Source organism: Odocoileus virginianus, chromosome 3, assembly GCF_023699985.2.
Source record: "Odocoileus virginianus isolate 20LAN1187 ecotype Illinois chromosome 3, Ovbor_1.2, whole genome shotgun sequence".
In the NCBI taxonomy this organism is placed as follows: domain Eukaryota; kingdom Metazoa; phylum Chordata; class Mammalia; order Artiodactyla; family Cervidae; genus Odocoileus; species Odocoileus virginianus.
Genome location: NC_069676.1, coordinates 36,185,549 through 36,204,246, shown reverse-complemented (window position 1 = coordinate 36,204,246; position 18,698 = coordinate 36,185,549). Strand labels below are relative to the sequence as shown.

The 18,698-nt window shown below is 42.9% G+C and overlaps 1 protein-coding gene across 1 annotated transcript in view; it reads left to right on the top strand.

Annotated features, from left to right (window-relative positions):
• COL23A1 (collagen type XXIII alpha 1 chain) overlaps positions 1–18,698 on the top strand; it is a 372,482-nt gene that overhangs the window by 267,547 nt on the left and 86,237 nt on the right. The window lies entirely within an intron of this gene.

Genomic DNA, 18,698 nt, shown 5'->3' with positions numbered 1-18,698 from the left:
GGCCATTTGTGTCTGGCTTCAGCAAGCTCTTTTCAAGTTTCATCCACATTGTACTGTGTATTGGTACTTCATTCCTATAGCTGAATAATATCCCATTGTGGATTTGTAACATTTTATCCATTCATCCATTGATAGACATTTGGATTTTTTTCACCTTTTGGCTATTGTGAATAATACTGCTATGAACATTCGTGTAGAAACAGTTATTTGAATGCTAGTTTTAAGTTATTTCAGCTTCCCTGGTGGCTCAGAGGTTAAAGCATCTGCCTGCAATGTGGGAGACCTGGATTCGATCCCTGGGTCGGGAAGATCCCCTGGAGAAGGAAATGGCAACTCACTCCAGTATTCTTGCCTGGAGAATCCCATGGATGGAGGAGCCTGGAGAGCTACATTAGTCCGTGAGGTCGCAAAGAGTCAGACATGACTGAGCAACTTCACTTTCACTTTCAGTTATTTGGTCTATATACCTAGAAATGAAATTGCTGGGTTTTATGGTTACTCTATGTTTAACTTTTCTAGGAACAGCTGGATTATTTTAGATGTTACTGAACACCTAGTGTGCATTCTAGCCTGCTGTTGGCTGAATGTATTATGTCCCCTCAAAATTCGTCTGTTGAAATCCTAACCTCCAAAGTAATGATATTAGAACGTGGGGCCTTTGGGAAATTAGGTGGTGGGGGTGAAGCCCTCATAAGTGGGGTTAGTGCCCTTATAGGAGAGCCTTGAGAGCTTCCTCACTCCTTCTGTCTGCCCTGTGAGACACAGCAGAAGACAGCTGTCTATGAACCAGGAAGGAGGCTCTCACCAACACTCAATCTGCTGGCACTTTGGTCCTGAACTTCCCAGCCTTCAGACCATGAGAAACAAATTTCTGTTGTTTATGAGCCACCTAATCTATGATATCCTTCTTATAACAGTTCAAACAGACTAAAACACAGCCTGTATCAAGTCCTGACTTCACCTTCTCCTCCGCAGAGCACCAAGACTCTGTGCCTCTCTGTTTATCCTCATATCACAGAGGGCTTTTTTCCTCATTAACCTACCAGCTCATATAGGGCAACACAAAACCCGAAACCAGACACCAGGCACAGCCACCTAAGAAGCTAGCAATAGATCAAAGTTAGTTGCACACCCTGAATCATTTGGAATTCTTTGCAAAGACATGGTGGATTAATTATAGCTCACATATGATGTGCAAACTAGCATTTTGCAGTAACTTTGCAAATTATTACAGTGTCCAAACATTGATTCTAAGCCCTCTGTGCTTCTTGCAGACCCTCCCTCCTGATTTGTCAGTCTGTACTGACAACAGGCTGAGCAGAAACTCCTTTTTGAGTTTACTTCTTCCCTCTAGGGAGATACTGAAGCTGCCATTTCATATATGGCTGGAAGCATTGGCAAATTCTGGCATGAGGGGCTCTATACATTAAATGTAGACCATACCATTTGTCCTGGCTCAGAGGTTCAGGAGGGCATAACCAGTGTGTGCTCAAGTATATCCAGTTCATGCAATAAGCAGGAGTCATGATCAGCAGCTGCTGCTGCCTTTATTTTTGTCTTCCTTGGTCTTTACATCTGCTCAAGGGGAATGTTCTCCCCCAGGCACTGGATGAAACCTCCATTATGCCCCCACAAAATTCCTAGTCACCAAGGGGTAGCAGAAAGTTCTTCCATCACTTTAAGTCTAACAGCACAGTTTTGATTTGGAAATTATGTTATCTCTTTAAAATAATTATGAATTTTATTCAAAGGTCTGAGTGGGTAAGAGGTTCAAAATGTGGCATTCCTGTGAAATCCGACCTTATGTTTCATTAGAAAACATTTTACTTCTGAAAGCCCCTTTTGGCTGGTGCACAGTGGCTGGCCTTCAGCAATCAGAAACCTTGCCTTCTCATCTCGCTCCATCTGTCTTTAGTCGTGACCAGCTCTGGGTCTGGCACAGGGCCTTCCCACCAGCCAAGTCCCCTTGCCTTAGGGGCCACCATCTCCATCTATTGAGGGAACAATTTTTGCCTTGAAGAAAATTGGGACTGAGCCCAGGCTGATGCAGGCCCAGGGTGTGGGGAAGGAAGTCCACTGCCCTGGGAGTCCCAGCACCATCTCTTACTACGTGTGTGACCTCAAGACAGCCTCGTCTTTGGGCTCCATCTCCTTATCTGAAAATGAATAATAAATTAGTGATAGTATCTGCACCTCCTAAGAGTTTGAAAGACCACAGGAGACAACATATGAAATACCAGCACTGCCATAGATGCTTGGTTCCTGTCATCCATGAGGTCCATTGTTGTCCAAGTACAGAGGAGGGTTAAGGTCGAGGACCAGTAGTGCTTTTCTAAGGCAGTTCCCCCCCGCCCCCGCCTTCAGATTTCCCACTTTCAAGAGAAAGCTCAACATAGGAAAAGCACTCCCAGGGCACCATGAATGTAGTGGTCCCCAGCTATAGGCTCTCGTGTGCAGGTGGCAATCATGAAGCCACATCCCATGAAATGCTGAGCTGGACGTGCTCCCAGGAGCTTGGCTCTATTCAGGGCAGGAGACGTGGAAAGTGGGCCAGTCCTCCTGACGGCTACCCTCTGGCCCCACAGCCAAGAGTCATTTCTCTTGGAAAGAGGGCAGGACAGGCATCAGGGCCATGGCCAAGCACACACCTTAGGGAGGTCACTTCACCACTCTGAGCCTGGGTTTCTGTAAAACGGGCATGAGACCAACATCAGGCATCATTGTGAGGCTTCCCTGAGATATGGGCACACCCTGCACTCTTCCAGGCAAAAAGCTGGAGCTTTGTAACTGTGAGGTGAACCTAGTTAGAGTTGGGTGAACTGAAATGCATTGCCCCACTCAGGAGGACAGGAGGAAGGCAAATCTGCAGTTAGAGAGGGAGGCGAGGATGGAACAAGGCCACCCATACTGCGGCCTGAAGGCATGTGGTGGAGGACAGGTACAGGCCATGTGCTTGCCCAGCTCCTCCCCAGAGGAGAAAGGGAAACTCTTTCCTCAAAGTGTGCGTATGTTTCCAAGCTCTAGAAGGAGGGCTGGCCAGGGGCTCACTCATTGGACAGTGAGGCCAGTTGAACCCCACACACCCCATTTCACTAGGATGGAGATGCCCTGAGACCTGAGAATCAGCGCATCTCCTTAGGGGACCACACAGGCTTCCCCTAAAGGTGGACATGCTCCTGGCACTGGTCTAGGGACACAGAGGCCCTGGTGATTCTCTTGGAGTGAGAAACTTCAGAATGAAAGGACATAGAAGGAACTGTGGGAACCCCAAGACTGAATATCTGGGATTCAAGAGATGGGAATACATTTCACAAAGGATTGATCATTGGGATGATCTTAGAGGATATGTAGGTGTTTTGCCAGGTGGGAGAATAAGGAAAGAAATGAGGCATAGGGTAAGGGGTCTGTGCATGCAGCTGTGGGGGAGGGCAGGAAAGGAGTGGGTGGGAGGAAATGAGGTTGGATTTATGTAAAATGCCATAATAAAGAGCTGAAGCTTGATCCTATGGTCACAAAGGGGCAACCACAGGCCAAACTCATATTGAAAGGTGTTGTTTCTCTGGTTTTTTTGTTTTTGACTCTCATTGTGTTTGCAAAATGATTAAAGATATGGGACATCCTAATTTCAGCCTTCTCTTAGAAAATGGAAGGATCTAGAAACAGTCTGTTACGACTACATAGTAGTTGCCCCCTTAGAGAATACTTTCCCCAGTGCGCCCCAGTCCCCACTATCTCTCCTTGAGCTCTGGCCCTGCAGTTGACAGTCAGTCCCCACTTACTCTGTAGCTTGCACTTTCTTTTCTCCTAGTAAAGAAAGCCTTCTTTGAATCAAACATAGACCAAAATGGCAGCCTTGTGATATTTGCTACATGAGTTCTATTTAATCTGTATAAGCTGCTTATTCTATAGGCAGATTTTGAAACTCTGCCAGGGAGTCCTTGGAGGAGTTTGTCAGGATTCATGGTTGCAGACAACAGAATCCACTCCAAGCTAATTTAAGAAGAAAGGAAAAAGATTTATTAAGGGATACAAAGCCCTAGGTGGAGGAGCTTCTGAGAATGGGTCCCTGCATCACATCTCTGAACCAGCCTACCAGGAGCACTCCCAGCAGATCAGGAAGCTTCCTCAAGGCTGCTGGCTTAGAATCACACTACTTCTACCTGAAGATTGGAAGCCCTGAGCCCTGCTTCCATCTTCACCTAACTCAGCTCTGAGTCAAGTGGATCTGAGTGTAGAATGTAGATGTCACCTACCCTTAGCCCTAAGAAAGCAGAGAAGTTTCCAATCAATGTTGGAAAGTTGGGTTTATGTTCTGGGAAAGCATCTAAATGTGAGGAGGTGACCAGAAGGTTTAGAGCATCCACAAATGACCATTGACCACTCCAGGCTCTGGGGAAGGGGATAGCTTTGGTATCTGGGAGGTCACCCAACTGGGACCTAGCCAACCCACCCCTCTTGCATCATGGGGTGGTCTTGGAACTTCACACCACTTTGGCTCCTGGGTTCCCAAACACAAAGGCACTCTTCAAAGAGATGACTCCTTCCAGCCTTCTGACGTTCCAGAGCCCAGGATGGTCCCTGGCAGGCCAACTGCTTAGCCTCCTGGCAGCTGTGCCCACCCTCCTGGCCAAGTGCCTTTGCCTGGCTTTCACATGCCTTCTTCTAGCCTAGTCCTGCCCCTGCCAGTCAGGCAACTGTGTCACCCTCTCAGAACTCTTTGTTCTCTTCATGGATTCAGAGAAAGATTCTGACAGCTTGGAGCCTGGCTCTGCTCTTCCTAGCAGCTGATAACAGATGAGATTAAAAGATGAAAACCATGCAAATGTCTGAAATTGCAAAACCAAGTGTATTTGTCCACACTCCTGAGCCTGTGGCATTTGTGCCCACCATGCCCTCCTGCTGGCAGCTGTCTCTGTCCTCAGAGCCCTGCCCTGATGACCCTACCCAATGTGGTGGCACCATCACCTGCTCCAGAAGACGCTGATTCCCTGCAGGCCGCTTTTAGAGCCCTGGGGGCACATTGAGCTCCACATCTCAGCCCCTGGCAGGCAGAGCAACATTTTCACTTTCATTGCAACATCACCAAGTGCCAGGCCTGTGCTCAGTGTTCAGTACTCCAGGTCTTGAACAAGCTTCACAAGTTAAGAAGTTAGATGCCATGTAATCCCGGGTTTACAGACGGGAAACTGAGCCTCAGGGAGAATAGGTGACCTACCCAGGGCCACTCAGCTAGTGAGTGGCAGAACTAGGAGTCAATCCAGGTTTGCTTGGCTTCAAAGTCTCTACCCACAACTACTGCACTTTGTTCTACAACCACTATCTCTGCAAGATAAGCCCAGATGCAGCATTTCTGCCTTTCACAAGGTTCTTTTGACCAGGAAACATTCATCAGAGTACTTAGCCACACAGAGTTACTCCAAGCTGGCCAAGCCAGTACCAGACCTGTATCCAGGCCTGATAGGCCTCTGTCAGCTTGTGGGGTGGGGTGAGTTACTTCTCTGCAGGCCTCCATTTTCTTATTTCATTCACACAACTAATGTTTCTGAATTCTACTCTATGCCAAGCATTAGGAAATAAGAGAGACAAGATCTGTCCTGTGGAGGAACTTACATTCTAGCAGGAAGAAGGTCTGTGTGGTTAATTGGGGTAGGGGGATTTGAAATGAGGTCAAAGATGTGGTGACCACCAGACAGATCTGACAGTGTGCTTAGGCCAGGGAAAGGTGGCGGGTTTTGACCCCAGTGCAGAGGAGGGCTTGGGGCACTTGAGCAGGAGAAGGACATGCCCTAAGTGACACAAAAGGCATGAATAACACTGCACAAGGTGGCTCTGAGGATTGAAGAAATAGAAGATCAAAGCTCTCAGAAATACGCAGGGGGTGAGTGGGGGAGGTCAATGCTTCATAAATGAGAGGTGGGCCTTTAAAAATGGGCAGGAAGGCAGGAGTCCCTAGGCCTTTCTCCCACAGGCCCTGCTGAAAGAGGACAGCTGTACTTGGGTCCCAGAGTCTCTGCAATGCTTGCAGGAACCATATCTCCCATCAAACACTTGCCTTCCTGGAACTAACCAGCAGGAGGAATTGCACAGGCCTCCAGTTCCTGGAACTCACCATGTCACACGTGGGCAGCCTTTCATTTGAGCCTCAAAAGTATTAGTTGTTTAGTCATGTCTGACTCTTTGCAACCCTAGGGACTGTAGCCCACCAGGCTCCTCCGTCCATGGGATTCTCCAGGCAAAAATACTGAAGTGGGTTGCCATGCCCTCCTCCATGGGATCTTCTGACCCAGGGATCAAACGCAGGGTCTCCTACATTGCAAGCAGATTCTTTACCATTCGAGTTACCAGGGAAGCCAAGCCCCATTTGAGCCTCATCCTGTGTCCAAATATGAGTGGACTAAGATTGAAAGGGACAGGGAAGGTCTCTGGGGGCAGGCATGACTCAGGGTCAATGAAGGCCTCATGTGGCACCTTTTTGGACTTTTGTTGGCTCTTATCATGGCCACGAAATAGCAGCCTCTCCCAGTAGGGAACTGGGGAGGCTTGGTTGCTTTGCAGGGTCTGCTGTTGACTCCCTCCTTGCTGTCAGGAAGAGCCTAAAGCCTGGAGGGGCCAAGGCTGGCTCACTCCATCTGTTGAGATTCAGTTGGAATTGAGGCTTTGTTCAGTTGTCTTAGAAATGGAAGCTGACTCTGATGGATTCTAAAGTCAGACAGCAGATTTCCATCTTGGCTAAGTCATCCACAGAAGAAATCAGATAGAGTAGTTTTCACCTGGGAATAAATTTATTTCACAAAACTTAGAAATCATCTTGGCAGTGAACCTTCAGGCAGGTTTGAGGAGACTAGGAACAAAAAATCCAACTGACACTTGAAACCTGAAATTGGCCACCTGGAGGAGGGCTTTCCAACTGACGAAAAAGCTGACAGTGCTCATTGACTGGGGAGCCTGAAATCTGATCCGGAACCCCCAAGACCAGAGTCTCCAGGCTCCTACATACTCTTTGGCTCTTGTTGTCCTCAAGCCATATTCAGACCCGCCTGTCTGCCTTGCAAAACCATCCTGCTCTTTCCCACTGAGTCTCTTACCAGGGTTAGTGAGGCCCCATCCTCTACCCACTGCTTTGCTGCAGGAGGTGCCTGCCCATCCCCCTGCTCCCAGCCCTCTAGTAGCCTCTGAACATGAGCATCCAAGTCAATACTCATTGTCAGGCCCTGCACAGCCCAAGGTGGGTTGGCACCTGGAAGTTTGTAAGCTCAGCCAGTGCCCAGATGATGCTCCCATTTGAGAACCACTAGCCTGAAGAATTGGAGAAGGCAATGGCACCCCACTCCAGTACTCTTGCCTGGAAAACCCCATGGACGGAGGAGCCTGGTGGGCTGCAGTCCATGGGGTCGCTAAGAGTCAGACACAGCTGAGCGACTTCACTTTCACTTTTCACTTTCATGCACTGGAGAAGGAAATGGCAACCCACTCCAATGTTCTTGCCTGGAGAATCCCAGGGACGGGGGAGCCTGGTGGGCTGCTGTCTATGGGGTCACACAGAGTTGGACACGACTGAAGCGACTTAGCAGCAGCAGCAGGAGCAGCCTGAAGAATAAAATACAGATTCCTTCTGATTGGGCTCTGCAGATATTTACATCAGTGCTTCTCAGACTGTGGTTTTAGAACAACAGCATCAACATCACCTGGGAATTTTTAGAATTTCAAATTCTCAAACTTATTAAATCAGAGATTCTGAGGGTAAGACCCAGCCATCTGTTATAAGATCTCTTAAGGTGATTCCAATGGGGGTGCAGAGTTGAGGCTCTGCTATCTCCTCTCACTGCAGACCCTTTGTACCTGCTGTTCTTCCAGCCTGAAATGTTCTCCACTCTGCCCAGTCAGCTCTGAGCATCTCTCTGACCTTATCTCAAGCACAGGTTTCTCAAAGAAGCCCAGACCTTCCAGACCAGATCGTGTTCTCTTATTATGTACTGTAAGAGGTCCCTGTACTCTTCCTGCATAGCAATTGTTGTTCAATAGCTAACTCATATCCGACTCTTTGTGACCCCATGGACTGCAGCATGCCAGGCTTCCCTGTCCTTCACTATCTCCCTGAGTTTGCTCAAACTCATGTCCATTGAGTCGGTGATACCATCCAACAATCTTATCTTCTGTTGTCCCCTTCTCCTGCCCTCAATCTTTCCCAGGATCAGGATCTTTTCCAATCAGTCTGCTCTTCACATCAGGTGGCCAAAGTATTGGAGCTTCAGCTTCAGCATCAGTCCTTCCAGTGAATATTCAGGGTTTATTTCCTTTAGGATTGACTGGTTTGATCTCCTTCCAGTCCAAGGGACTGTCAAGAGTCTTCTCATAGCACTTACCAGTTTGTAATTTTGTATATTATTTGACCAGTGCCTGTCTCTCTTACTAGTCTAATGATGGTAGAGACTGTGCTATCTTATTTCCATTTTATGCCCAGTTCCTGATATAGCACCTGGCCAATAGTGGGGTTCTGTTGGTAATTATCACCTTCCTCTAAATAACATGAGTATCCTGCAACTTCTTGATATTTCAGTTTTAGGCATTATCTATTAGAAATCCAAAGTTTTCCTCTTTTTTCAGTCCTTTGTGTGATACCTGCTATTGCTCTCCCAGTATTTTCAGAATCATCTGTTGAACCTCAGAGTTTTGAAATTTCCCTTGTGTGAAACCTGCTATTTCTCTGTGGGCGTTTTCAGAATCATCTGTTGAATCTCAGAGTTTTGACATTTCAAGATGAAGTACCTTAACAAGGTCTATTTTCTTTTTTATTATTAATAATTTTATTGGACTATAATTGTTTTACAATGTTGTGTTCGAGTCAGTGATGCTGTTTAATCATCTCACTGTGCCCCCTTCTCCTCCTGCCTTCAATCTTTCCCAGCATCAGGGTCTTTTCCAATGAACTGGCTCTTCACATCAGGTGGCCAAAGTATTAGAGCTTCAGCTTCAGCATCAGTCCTTCCAATGAATATTCAGGGTTGATTTCCTTTAAGACTGACAGGTTTGATCTCCTTGCAGTCCAAGGGACTCTCAGAAGCACAGTTCAAAATTGTCAATTCTTCAGCTCTCAGCCTTCTTTGTGGTCCAACTCTCACATCTGTACATGACTATTGGAAAAACCATAGCTTTGACTATATGGACCTTTGTCGGCAAAGTGATGTCTCTGCTTTTTAACACACTGTCTAGGTTTGTCATAGCTTTCCTTCCAAAGAGCAAGCATCCTTTCATTTCATGGCTGCAGTCACTGTCCACAGTGATTTTGGAGCCCAAGAAAATAAAATCTGTCACTGCCTCCACTTTTTCCCCTTCTATTTGCCATGAAGTGATGGGCCCAGATGCCATGATCTTAATTTTTTGAATGCTGAGTTTTAAGCCAGCTTTTTCACTCTCTCCTTTCACCCTCAACAAGAGGCTCTTAGTTCCTCTTCCCTTTTTGCCATTAGAGTTTCCACTGTACGGCAGAGTGAATCAGTTATATGTTTACATATATCCCCTTTTTTGGATTTCCTTCCCATTTAGCTCACCGCAGAGCATTGAGTTCCCTATGCTATACAGTAGGTTCTCATTAGTTATCTATTTTATATATCATATCAATAGTGTATATATGTCAGTCCCAATTTCCCAATTCATCCCACCCTCCCCTTCCCCTGCCCCTGGATCCATATATTTGTTCTCTATGTCTGTCTTTCTTTTTCTGCTTTGCAAATAAGATCATCTATATCATTTTTCTAGATTCTCCATATATGATTTAATATGCAATATTCGTTTTTCTCTTTCTGTTTTACTTCACTCTGTGTGACACTATCTCTAGGTCCATGCATGTCTCTACAAATGGCATGATTTTGTTCCTTTTTTGGCTGAGTATTAGTCCATTGTATATAGGTACCACATCTTTTTATCCATTTCTCTGTTGATGAACATTTAGGTTGATTCCATGGACCTGGCTGGGCTTCCCAGGTGGCTCAGTGATAAAGAATCCACCTGTCAATGCAGCAGCTACAGGAGACTCACGTTTGATCCCTGGGTTGAGAAGATCCCCTGGAGTAGGCAATAGCAACCCACTCCAGCATTTTTGCCTGGAGAATCCCATGGACAGAGGAGCCTAGCGGGCTACGGTCCTTGGGTCGCAAAGAGTCAGACAGACACCACTGAGCATGCTTTCCATGTCCTGGCTATTGTAAATAGTGCTGCAGTAAACACAGGAGCACATGTATCTTTCAGAATTATGATTTTTTCAGGGTTTATGCCCAAGAGTGGGATTGCTGGGCCATATGATAGTTCTATTTTTAGTTTTTTAAGGAACCTCCAAACTCTTCTCCATAGTGGCTATAACAATTTACACCAAGAGTGTAAAAGTGTTCTCTTTTTCCACACCCTCTCCAGCATTTATTGTTTGTAGATTTTTTTATATTGGCCATTCTGACTGGTTTAAGGTGATACCTCATTGCAGTTTGGATTCACATTTCTCTAATAATTAGTGATGTTGATCATCTTTTCATGTGTTTCTTGGTCATCTGTAGGTCTTCTTTGGAAAAATAACTATTAGGTCTTCCGCCCATTTTTGATTGGGTTTTTGTATATATATATATGTATATATATATATGTTGTGTATATATATATATGTTGTGTATATATATGTATATATATATATGCTGTATATATATATAGAGAGAGAGAGTACACACATAGAGAGAGAGAGTTGCATGAGCTATTTATATATGTTGGAGATTATTCCCTTATCAGTTGCTTTGTTTGCAATTATTTTCTCACATTCTGAGGTTTGTCTTTTTAAGGTTTCCTTTGCTATGCAAAATGTTTTAAGTTTGTTTATTTTTGTTTTTATTTTCCTTAGTATAGGAAGTCAATCAAAAAAGATTCTGCTATGATTTATGTAAAAGAATGTTTTCCTCTAAAAGTCTGGCCTTACATTTAAGTCATTAATCAATTTTGAGTTTATTTTTGTGTATGGTGTTAGGAAGTGTTCTTGTTTCATTCTTTTGCATGTATCTGTCCAGTTTCCCCAGCACCACTTATTGAAGAGACTGTCTTTTCTCCATTGTATATTCTTGCTTCCTTTGTCATAGATTAGGTGACCATAGGTGGGTTTATTTCTGGGCTTTCTATTCTATTCCCGTGATCTATATTTATGTCTTTGTGCCAGTACTATACTGTCTTGATTACTGTAGCTTTGTAGTAGAGTCTGAAGTCAGGGAGCCTAATCCCTCCAGCTCTGTTATTTTTTAAGATTGCTTTGGCTATTCAGAGTTTTTAGTGTTTCCATACAACTTGTAAAAATTCTTAATCCTAATTCTTTGGAAAATGCCATTGGTAATTCAATAGGGATTGCATTGAATTTGTAGATTGCTTTGGGTGTTATATTTTCACAGTATTGATTCTTCCCATCCAAGAACATGGTATTTGTTTATGTCATCTTTGATTTCTTTCATCATTATCTTATAGTTTTCTGTATACAAATCTTTTATCTCCTTGAAAAAAAAAGAGTGTTAATCGGTCAGTTGTGTCCATCTCTTTGTGACACCATGGACTGTAGCCCACCAGGCTCCTCTGTCCATGGAATTCTCCAGGCAAGAATACTGGAGTGAGTAGACATCCCTTTCTCCAGGAGATCTTCCCAACCCAGAGATCCAACCCAGGCCTCCTGCTTTGCAGGCAGATTCTTTACCATCTGAACCACCAGGGAAGCCCTTTGTCTTCTTAGATAGGTTTATTCCTCAGTATTTTATTCTTTTTGAGGCAATAGTAAATGGGACTGTTTCCTTAATTTCTCTTTCTGATCTTTTGTTGTTAGTGTATAGGAATGCAAGAGATTTCTGTGTTAATTTTATAACCTGCAGCTTTAATAAATTCATTGACTAGCTCTAGTAGTGTCCTGGTGGAATCTTTAGTATTTTCTATGTATAATATCATGCCATATGCAAACAGGGACAGTTTTACTTCTGCTTTTCTAATTCAGATTTCTTTTTCTTCTCTGATTGCCGTGGCTAGAACTTCCAAAACTATGTTGAATAATAGTGGCAAGAGTGGACACCCTTGTTTTGTTCCTGATCTTAGAGGAAATGCTTTCATTTTTCCACTATCCAGAATGATGTTTGCTGTGGGTTTTTTATGTATACCTTTTTTGTATGGTTCTAATTTATTTATTTTTTAATTGAAGGATAATTACTTTACAGGATTTTGTTGTTTTCTGTCAACCATCAACAAGAATCAGTCATAGGTATACATATGTCCCCTCCCTCCTGACCCTCCCTCCCATCTCCCGCCCCATCCATCCCACCCCTCTAGGTTGTTACAGAGCCCGTGTTCAAGTTCCCTGACCATACAGCAAATTCCCATTGGCTCTCTATTTTACAGATGGTATTGTGAGTTTCCATGTTACTCTCTCCATACACCTCGCCCTCTCCTCCCCTCTCCCCATGTCCATAAGTCTGTTCTCTGTGTCTGTTTTTCCATTGCTCCCCTTCAAATAAATTCATCAGTACCATCTTTCTAGATCCATATATGTGTTAGTATACGATATTTACATTTCTCTTTCTGTCTTACTTCACTCCATATAATAGTCTCTGAGTGCGTCCACCTCATTAGAACTGACTCAACGGCATTCCTTTTTAGGTAATATTCCTTTGTATACATGTACCACAGCTTCTTTATCCATTCATCTGTCGATGGACCTCTAGGTTGCTTCCAAGTTCTATCTATTGTAAATAGTGCTGTAATGAACAATGGGGTACATGTGCCTTTTTCAATTTGGGTTTCCTCAGGGTATATGCCTAGTAGTGGGATTGCTGGGCCATATTGTGATTTTATTCCTAGTTTTTTAAGGAGTCTTCATACCATCTTCCATGGTGGCTGTATCAATTTACCTTCCCACCAGCAATGCAAGAGAGTTCCCTTTTCTCCACACCCTCTTCAGCATTTATTGTTTGTAGACTTTTTGATGATGGCCATCCTGACTGGTGTGAGGTGGTATCTCATTATAGTTTTGATTTGCATTTCTCTAATTATGAGCAATGTTGAGCACCTTTTCATGTGTTTGTTAACCATCTGTTATGTCTTCTTTGGAGAAATGTCTGTTTAGGTCTTTTCCCACTTTTTGATTGGGCTGTTTGTTTTTCTGGTATAGAATTGTATGAGCTGCTTATATGTTTTAGAAATTAATTCTTTGTCAGTGTTTCCTTTGCTATTATTTTCTCCCATTCTGGAGGTAGTCTTTTTACCTTGTTTGTTGTTTCCTTTGCTGGGCAAAAGCTTTTAAGTTTAATTAGGTCCCATTTGTTTATTTTTGTTTTTATTTCCATTATCTAGGAGGTGGGTCATAGAGGATCTTGCTTTGATTTATGTCATCGAGTGTTCTGCCTATGTTTTCCTCTAAGAGTTTTATTGTTTCTGGTCTTACATTTAGGTCTTTAATCCATTTTGAGTTTATCTTTGTGTATGCTGTTAGGAAGTGTTCTAATTTCGTTCTTTAACATGTAGCTGTCCAGTTTTTCACAGCACCACTTATTGAAAAGGCTATCTTTGCCCCATTGTATGATTCTTGCCTTGTTTATCAAAAATAAGGTACCCATAAGTGTGTGGGTTTATCTCTGGGCTCTCTATCTTGTTCCATTGGTATACATAGTTTTTATTATGTTGAGGTAGGTTTCTTGTGTCCCCATTTTCTGGAGCGTTTTCATCGTAAATTGATGTTGAATTTTGCCACAAGCTTTTTCCTACATCTGTTGAGATTTTCTATTGAGATTTTCCTGCATCTATTGAGATACAGTTTTTATTCTTCAGTTTGTTAATATGGTATATCACATTGATTGATTTCTGTTTATTAAAGAATCCTTGCATCCCTAGGATAAACCCACTTGATCCTGGTGTATGATCCTTTTAATATGTTGTTGAATTCTGTTTGCTAGTATTTTGTTGATGATTTTTGCATCTTTGTGCATCAACGATATTGGCCTGTAATTTTCCTTTTCTGTGATATCTTTGTCTGGTTTTGGTATCAGGGTGATGATGGCCTCTTAGAATGCATTTGGGAGTGTTCCTCCCTCTGCAATTTTTTAAAGAGTTTGAGAAGGATGTGTTAGCTCTTCTCTAAATATTTGAGAAAATTCACCTGTGAAGCCATCAATCTGGTCCTGGACATTTATTTATTGGAAGATTTCTAATCACAGTTTTAATTTCATTGCTTGTGATTGGTCAGTCATATTTTCTATTTCTTCCTGGTTCAGTCTTGGAAGTTTGTACTTTTCTAAGAATTTTCCCATTTCTTCCAGGTTTTCCATTTTATTGGCATATAGTTGCTTGTAGTAGTCTCTTATGATCCTTTGTTGAGATGGTTGGGTGGCATCACCGACTCGATGGACATGAGTTTGAGTAGACTCCGGGAGTTGGTGATGGACAGGGAGGCCTGGCGTGGGGTCTCAAAGAGTTGGACTTGACTGAGCAACTGAACTGACTGATGATCCTTTGTATTCTGCGATGTCTGTTATAACTTCCTATTTTTCATTCACAATTTTATTGATTTGAGTCCTCACCCTTTCCTTCTTGATGAGTCTGGCTAATCATTTAACTATTTTGTCTATCTTCTCAAAGAACCAGCTTTTAGTTTCATTGACCTTTGCTATTGTTTTCTTTGTTTCTATTTCATTTATTTCTGCTCTGACATTTATGATTTCTTTCCTTCTACTGACTTCTTTCTCTAGTTTGCTTGTTCTTTTTTCTCTAGTTGCTTTAGGTGTAAGATTAGGTTATTTGATGTTTTCCCCATTCTTGAGGTAGGATTGTATTGCAATAAATTGCTGTTAGAACTAATTTTGCTGCATCCCATAGGTTTTTGAGTTGTCACGTTTTTGCTGTAATTTGTTTCTAGGTATTTTTTTTATTTCCTCTTTGATTTCTTCACTGATCTCTTGCTTATTTAGTAGCATGTTGTTTAGCCTATATGTGTTTGTATTTTTTACAGTTTTTTTCCCCCTGTTATTGATTTCTAATCTCATAGCATTGTGGTTGGAAAAGATGCTCGATATGGTTTTAGTTTTCTTAAATTTATCAAGGCTTGATTTGTGACCCAAGATGTGATCTGTTCTGGAGAATGTTCCATGTGCACTTAAGAAGAAAGTGTCTTCTGCTGCTTTTGGGTGGAATGTCCTATAAATATCAATTAAGTCTATCTGGTCTAATGTGTAATTTAAGGTTTGTGTTTTCTTATTAATTTTCTGTCTAGATGATCTATCTATTGGTATAAGTGAAGTGTTAAAGTACCCACTATTATTGTGTTACTTTCAATTTCCCCATTTATGGCTGTTAACATTTTTTTCATTTATTTTTATTAGTTGGAGGCTAATTACTTTACAATATTGTAGTGGTTTTTGCCATACATTGACATGAATCAGCCATGAATTTACATGTGTTCCCCATCCTGAACCCCCCTCCCACCTCCCTCCCCATCCCATCCCTCTGGGTCATCCCAGTGCACCAGCCCCGAGCACTTGTCTCATGCATCCAACCTGGACTGGCAATCTGTTTCACACTTGATAATATACATGTTTCAATGCTGTTCTCTCAGATCATCCCACCCTCGCCTTCTCCCACAGAGTCCAAAAGTCTGTTCTGTACATCTCTGTCTCTTTTTCTGTCTTGCATATAGGGTTATCGTTAGCATCTTTCTAAATTCCATATATATGCATTAGTATACTGTATTGGTGTTTATCTTTCTGGCTTACTTCACTCTGTATAATGGGCTCCAGTTTCATCCATCTCATTAGAACTGATTCAAATGTATTCTTTTTAATGGCTGAGTAATATTCCATGGTGTATATGTACCACAGCCTTCTTATCCATTCGTCTGCTGATGGGCATCTAGGTTGCTTCCATGTCCTGGTATTATAAACAGTGCTGTGATGAACACTGGGGTACACGTGTCTCTTTCAGTTCTGGTTTCCTCAGTGTGTATGCCCAGGAGTGTGGCTGTTAACATTTGCCTTTTATAGTGATGTGCTCCTGTGTTTGGTGCATGAATACCTACAGTTGTTATATCTTCTTCTTGGATTGATCTCTTGGTCACTATTATTGAGCCTTATCTCCAGTAATTATCTTTATCTTAAAGTCCTTTTTGTCCCATGTGAGTATTGCTACTCTGGCTTTCTTTTGATTTCCAGTCTCATGAAGTATGTTTTTTTTCCATATCCTCACTTTCAATCTATATGTGTCCCTAGGTGTGAAATGGGTCTCGTATAGACAGCATATATAGGGTCTTATTTTGGTATCAGCCAGTCTGTGTCTTTTGGATGGAACACTTAACCCATTTATATTTAAGGTAATTATTCATATGTATGTTCCTATTAACCATTTTTTAATTGTTTTGGGTTTGTTTTTGTACATCCTTTTCTTCTCTTGTGTTTCCCATCTAGAGAAGTACCTTTTTTGTTGTTCCGTTGCTAGGTCATGTCCGATGCTTTGTGACCCCATAGACTACAGCACACCAGGCTCTTCTGTCCTTCACTATCTCCCAGAATTTGCTCAAATTCATGGTCACTGAGTCAGTGATGCTATCTAACCATCTCATCTTCTGCCACCCCCTTCTCCTTTTGCCTTCAGTCTTTCCCAGCTTCAGGGTGTTTTCCAAAGAATCAGCTCTTTGCATCAGGGGTCCAAGTATTGTAGCTTCAGCTTCAGCCATCAGTCCTTCCAGTGAACATTCAGAATTGATTTCCTTTAGAACTGACTGGTTCTATCTCCTTGCAGTCCAAGGGACTCTCAAGAGTCTTCTCCAGCACCACAATTCAAAAGCATCAATTCTTCAGCACTCAGCCTTCTTTATGGTCAAATGCTCACATCCATAAATGACTACCATAGCTTTGACTATACAGACTTTTGTCAGCAACATGATGTCTCTGCTTTTTAATACACTGCCTAGGTTTGTCATAGCTTTCCTTCCAAAGATTGTGTCTTTTAATTTTGTGGCTACAGTCACTGTCCACAGTGATTTTTGGAGCCCAAGAAAATAAAATCTGTCACTGCTTCCACTTTTTCCCCTTCTATTTGCCATGAAGTTGTGGGACTGGTTGCCATGATCTTAGTTTTTTGAATGTTGAGTTTCAAGCCAGCTTTTTCACTCTTCTCTTTTACTCTCATCAAGAGGCTCTTTAGTTCCTCTTCATTTTCTGGCATTAGAGTGTTATCATCTGCATATCTGAGGTTGTTGATATTTCTCCTGGCAATCTTGATTCCAGCTTATGATTCATCCAGCATTTCACATGATGTACTCTGCATGGAAGTTAAATGCAGGGTGACAACATACAGCCTTGTACTCCTTTCCCGAGTGAACTTTCCCAGGCCTGTGGCCATTGCTGAGTTTTCCAAATACAGGAAAAACCTAAGGAGAAACATGCCAAGACACATATTAATCAAACTAACAAAAATTAAACCCAAAGACGTAGAAGAACTAAAGAACCAACAAACCGTGATTAACAACACAATAACTGAAATGAAAAATACACTCGAAGGAATCAGGGAGTTTTTTACTTTGCTCCTTCATCTGTAACATATTTCTCTGTTGTCTCATCCTGTCTTAGTTTTGTTTGCTTGTTTTGGATTCTCTTGTCTAATTTCTTGTTTATGGTCTCCTTTCTTGCTTCTGTTGTCTGCCCCCTGGTGGTTGAGGTTGGTCCCAGGGCTTGTGTAGGCTTTCTGGTGCGAGACTGGTGCCTGCACTTTACTGGGTGGGGCTCAGCCTTTCCCTCTGATGAGCAGGGTTGCATCAGGTGGTGTGTTTTATGGTGGTATCTCTGAGCTTAGTATGACTTTAGGCAACCTGTATGCTGATGGGTAGGGCTGTCTGTGTTCCTACCTTGTTGGTTGTTTGGCTTGAGATGTCCAGCACTGGAGCCTACAGGCAGCTGGGCAGAGCCGAGTCTTGATGTCAAGATAGATACTTTGTCATACTTGCCACAGACCATCTGCTGTGTTCTCCTTTGATGCCCCAAAGGTCCCTTTCTGCCTCAGCTAGTTTACCCACTCTAGGTGTAAAAAAAAAAAAAGGCGGGTGATGGTTTCTGAGTGCAGGAAACTCTCCTCATGTCCAGCTTCCTGCCAGGGTTCAGTCAGTCAGCGGTCGTGTCTAACTCTTTGCGACCCCATGGACTGCAGCACGCCAGGCTTCCCTGTCCTTCACCAACTCCCAGAACTTACTCAAACTCATGTCTATCAAGTCAGTGATGCCATCCAACCATCTCATCCTCTGTTGTCCCCTTCTCCTGCCTTCAATCTTTCCCAGCATCAGGGTCTTTTCAAACGAGTCACTTCTTCGCATCAGGTGGCCAAAGTATTGGAGTTTCAGCTTCAGCATCAATCCTTCCAATGAGTATTCAGGACTGAGTTCCTTTAGGATTGACTGCAGTTTAGGATTGGATCTCCTTGCAGTCCAAGGGACTCTCAAGAGTCTTCTCCAACACCACAGTTCAAAAGCACTCAGCTTTCTTTATAGTCCAACTCTCACATCCATACATGACTACTGGATAAACTATAGCTTTGACTAGACACACCTTTGATGGCAAGGTAATGTCTCTGCTTTTTAATACGCTGTCTAGGTTGGTCATAACTTTTCTTCCAAGGAGCAAGCATCTTTTAATTTCAAGGCTGCAGTCACCATCTGCAGTGATTTT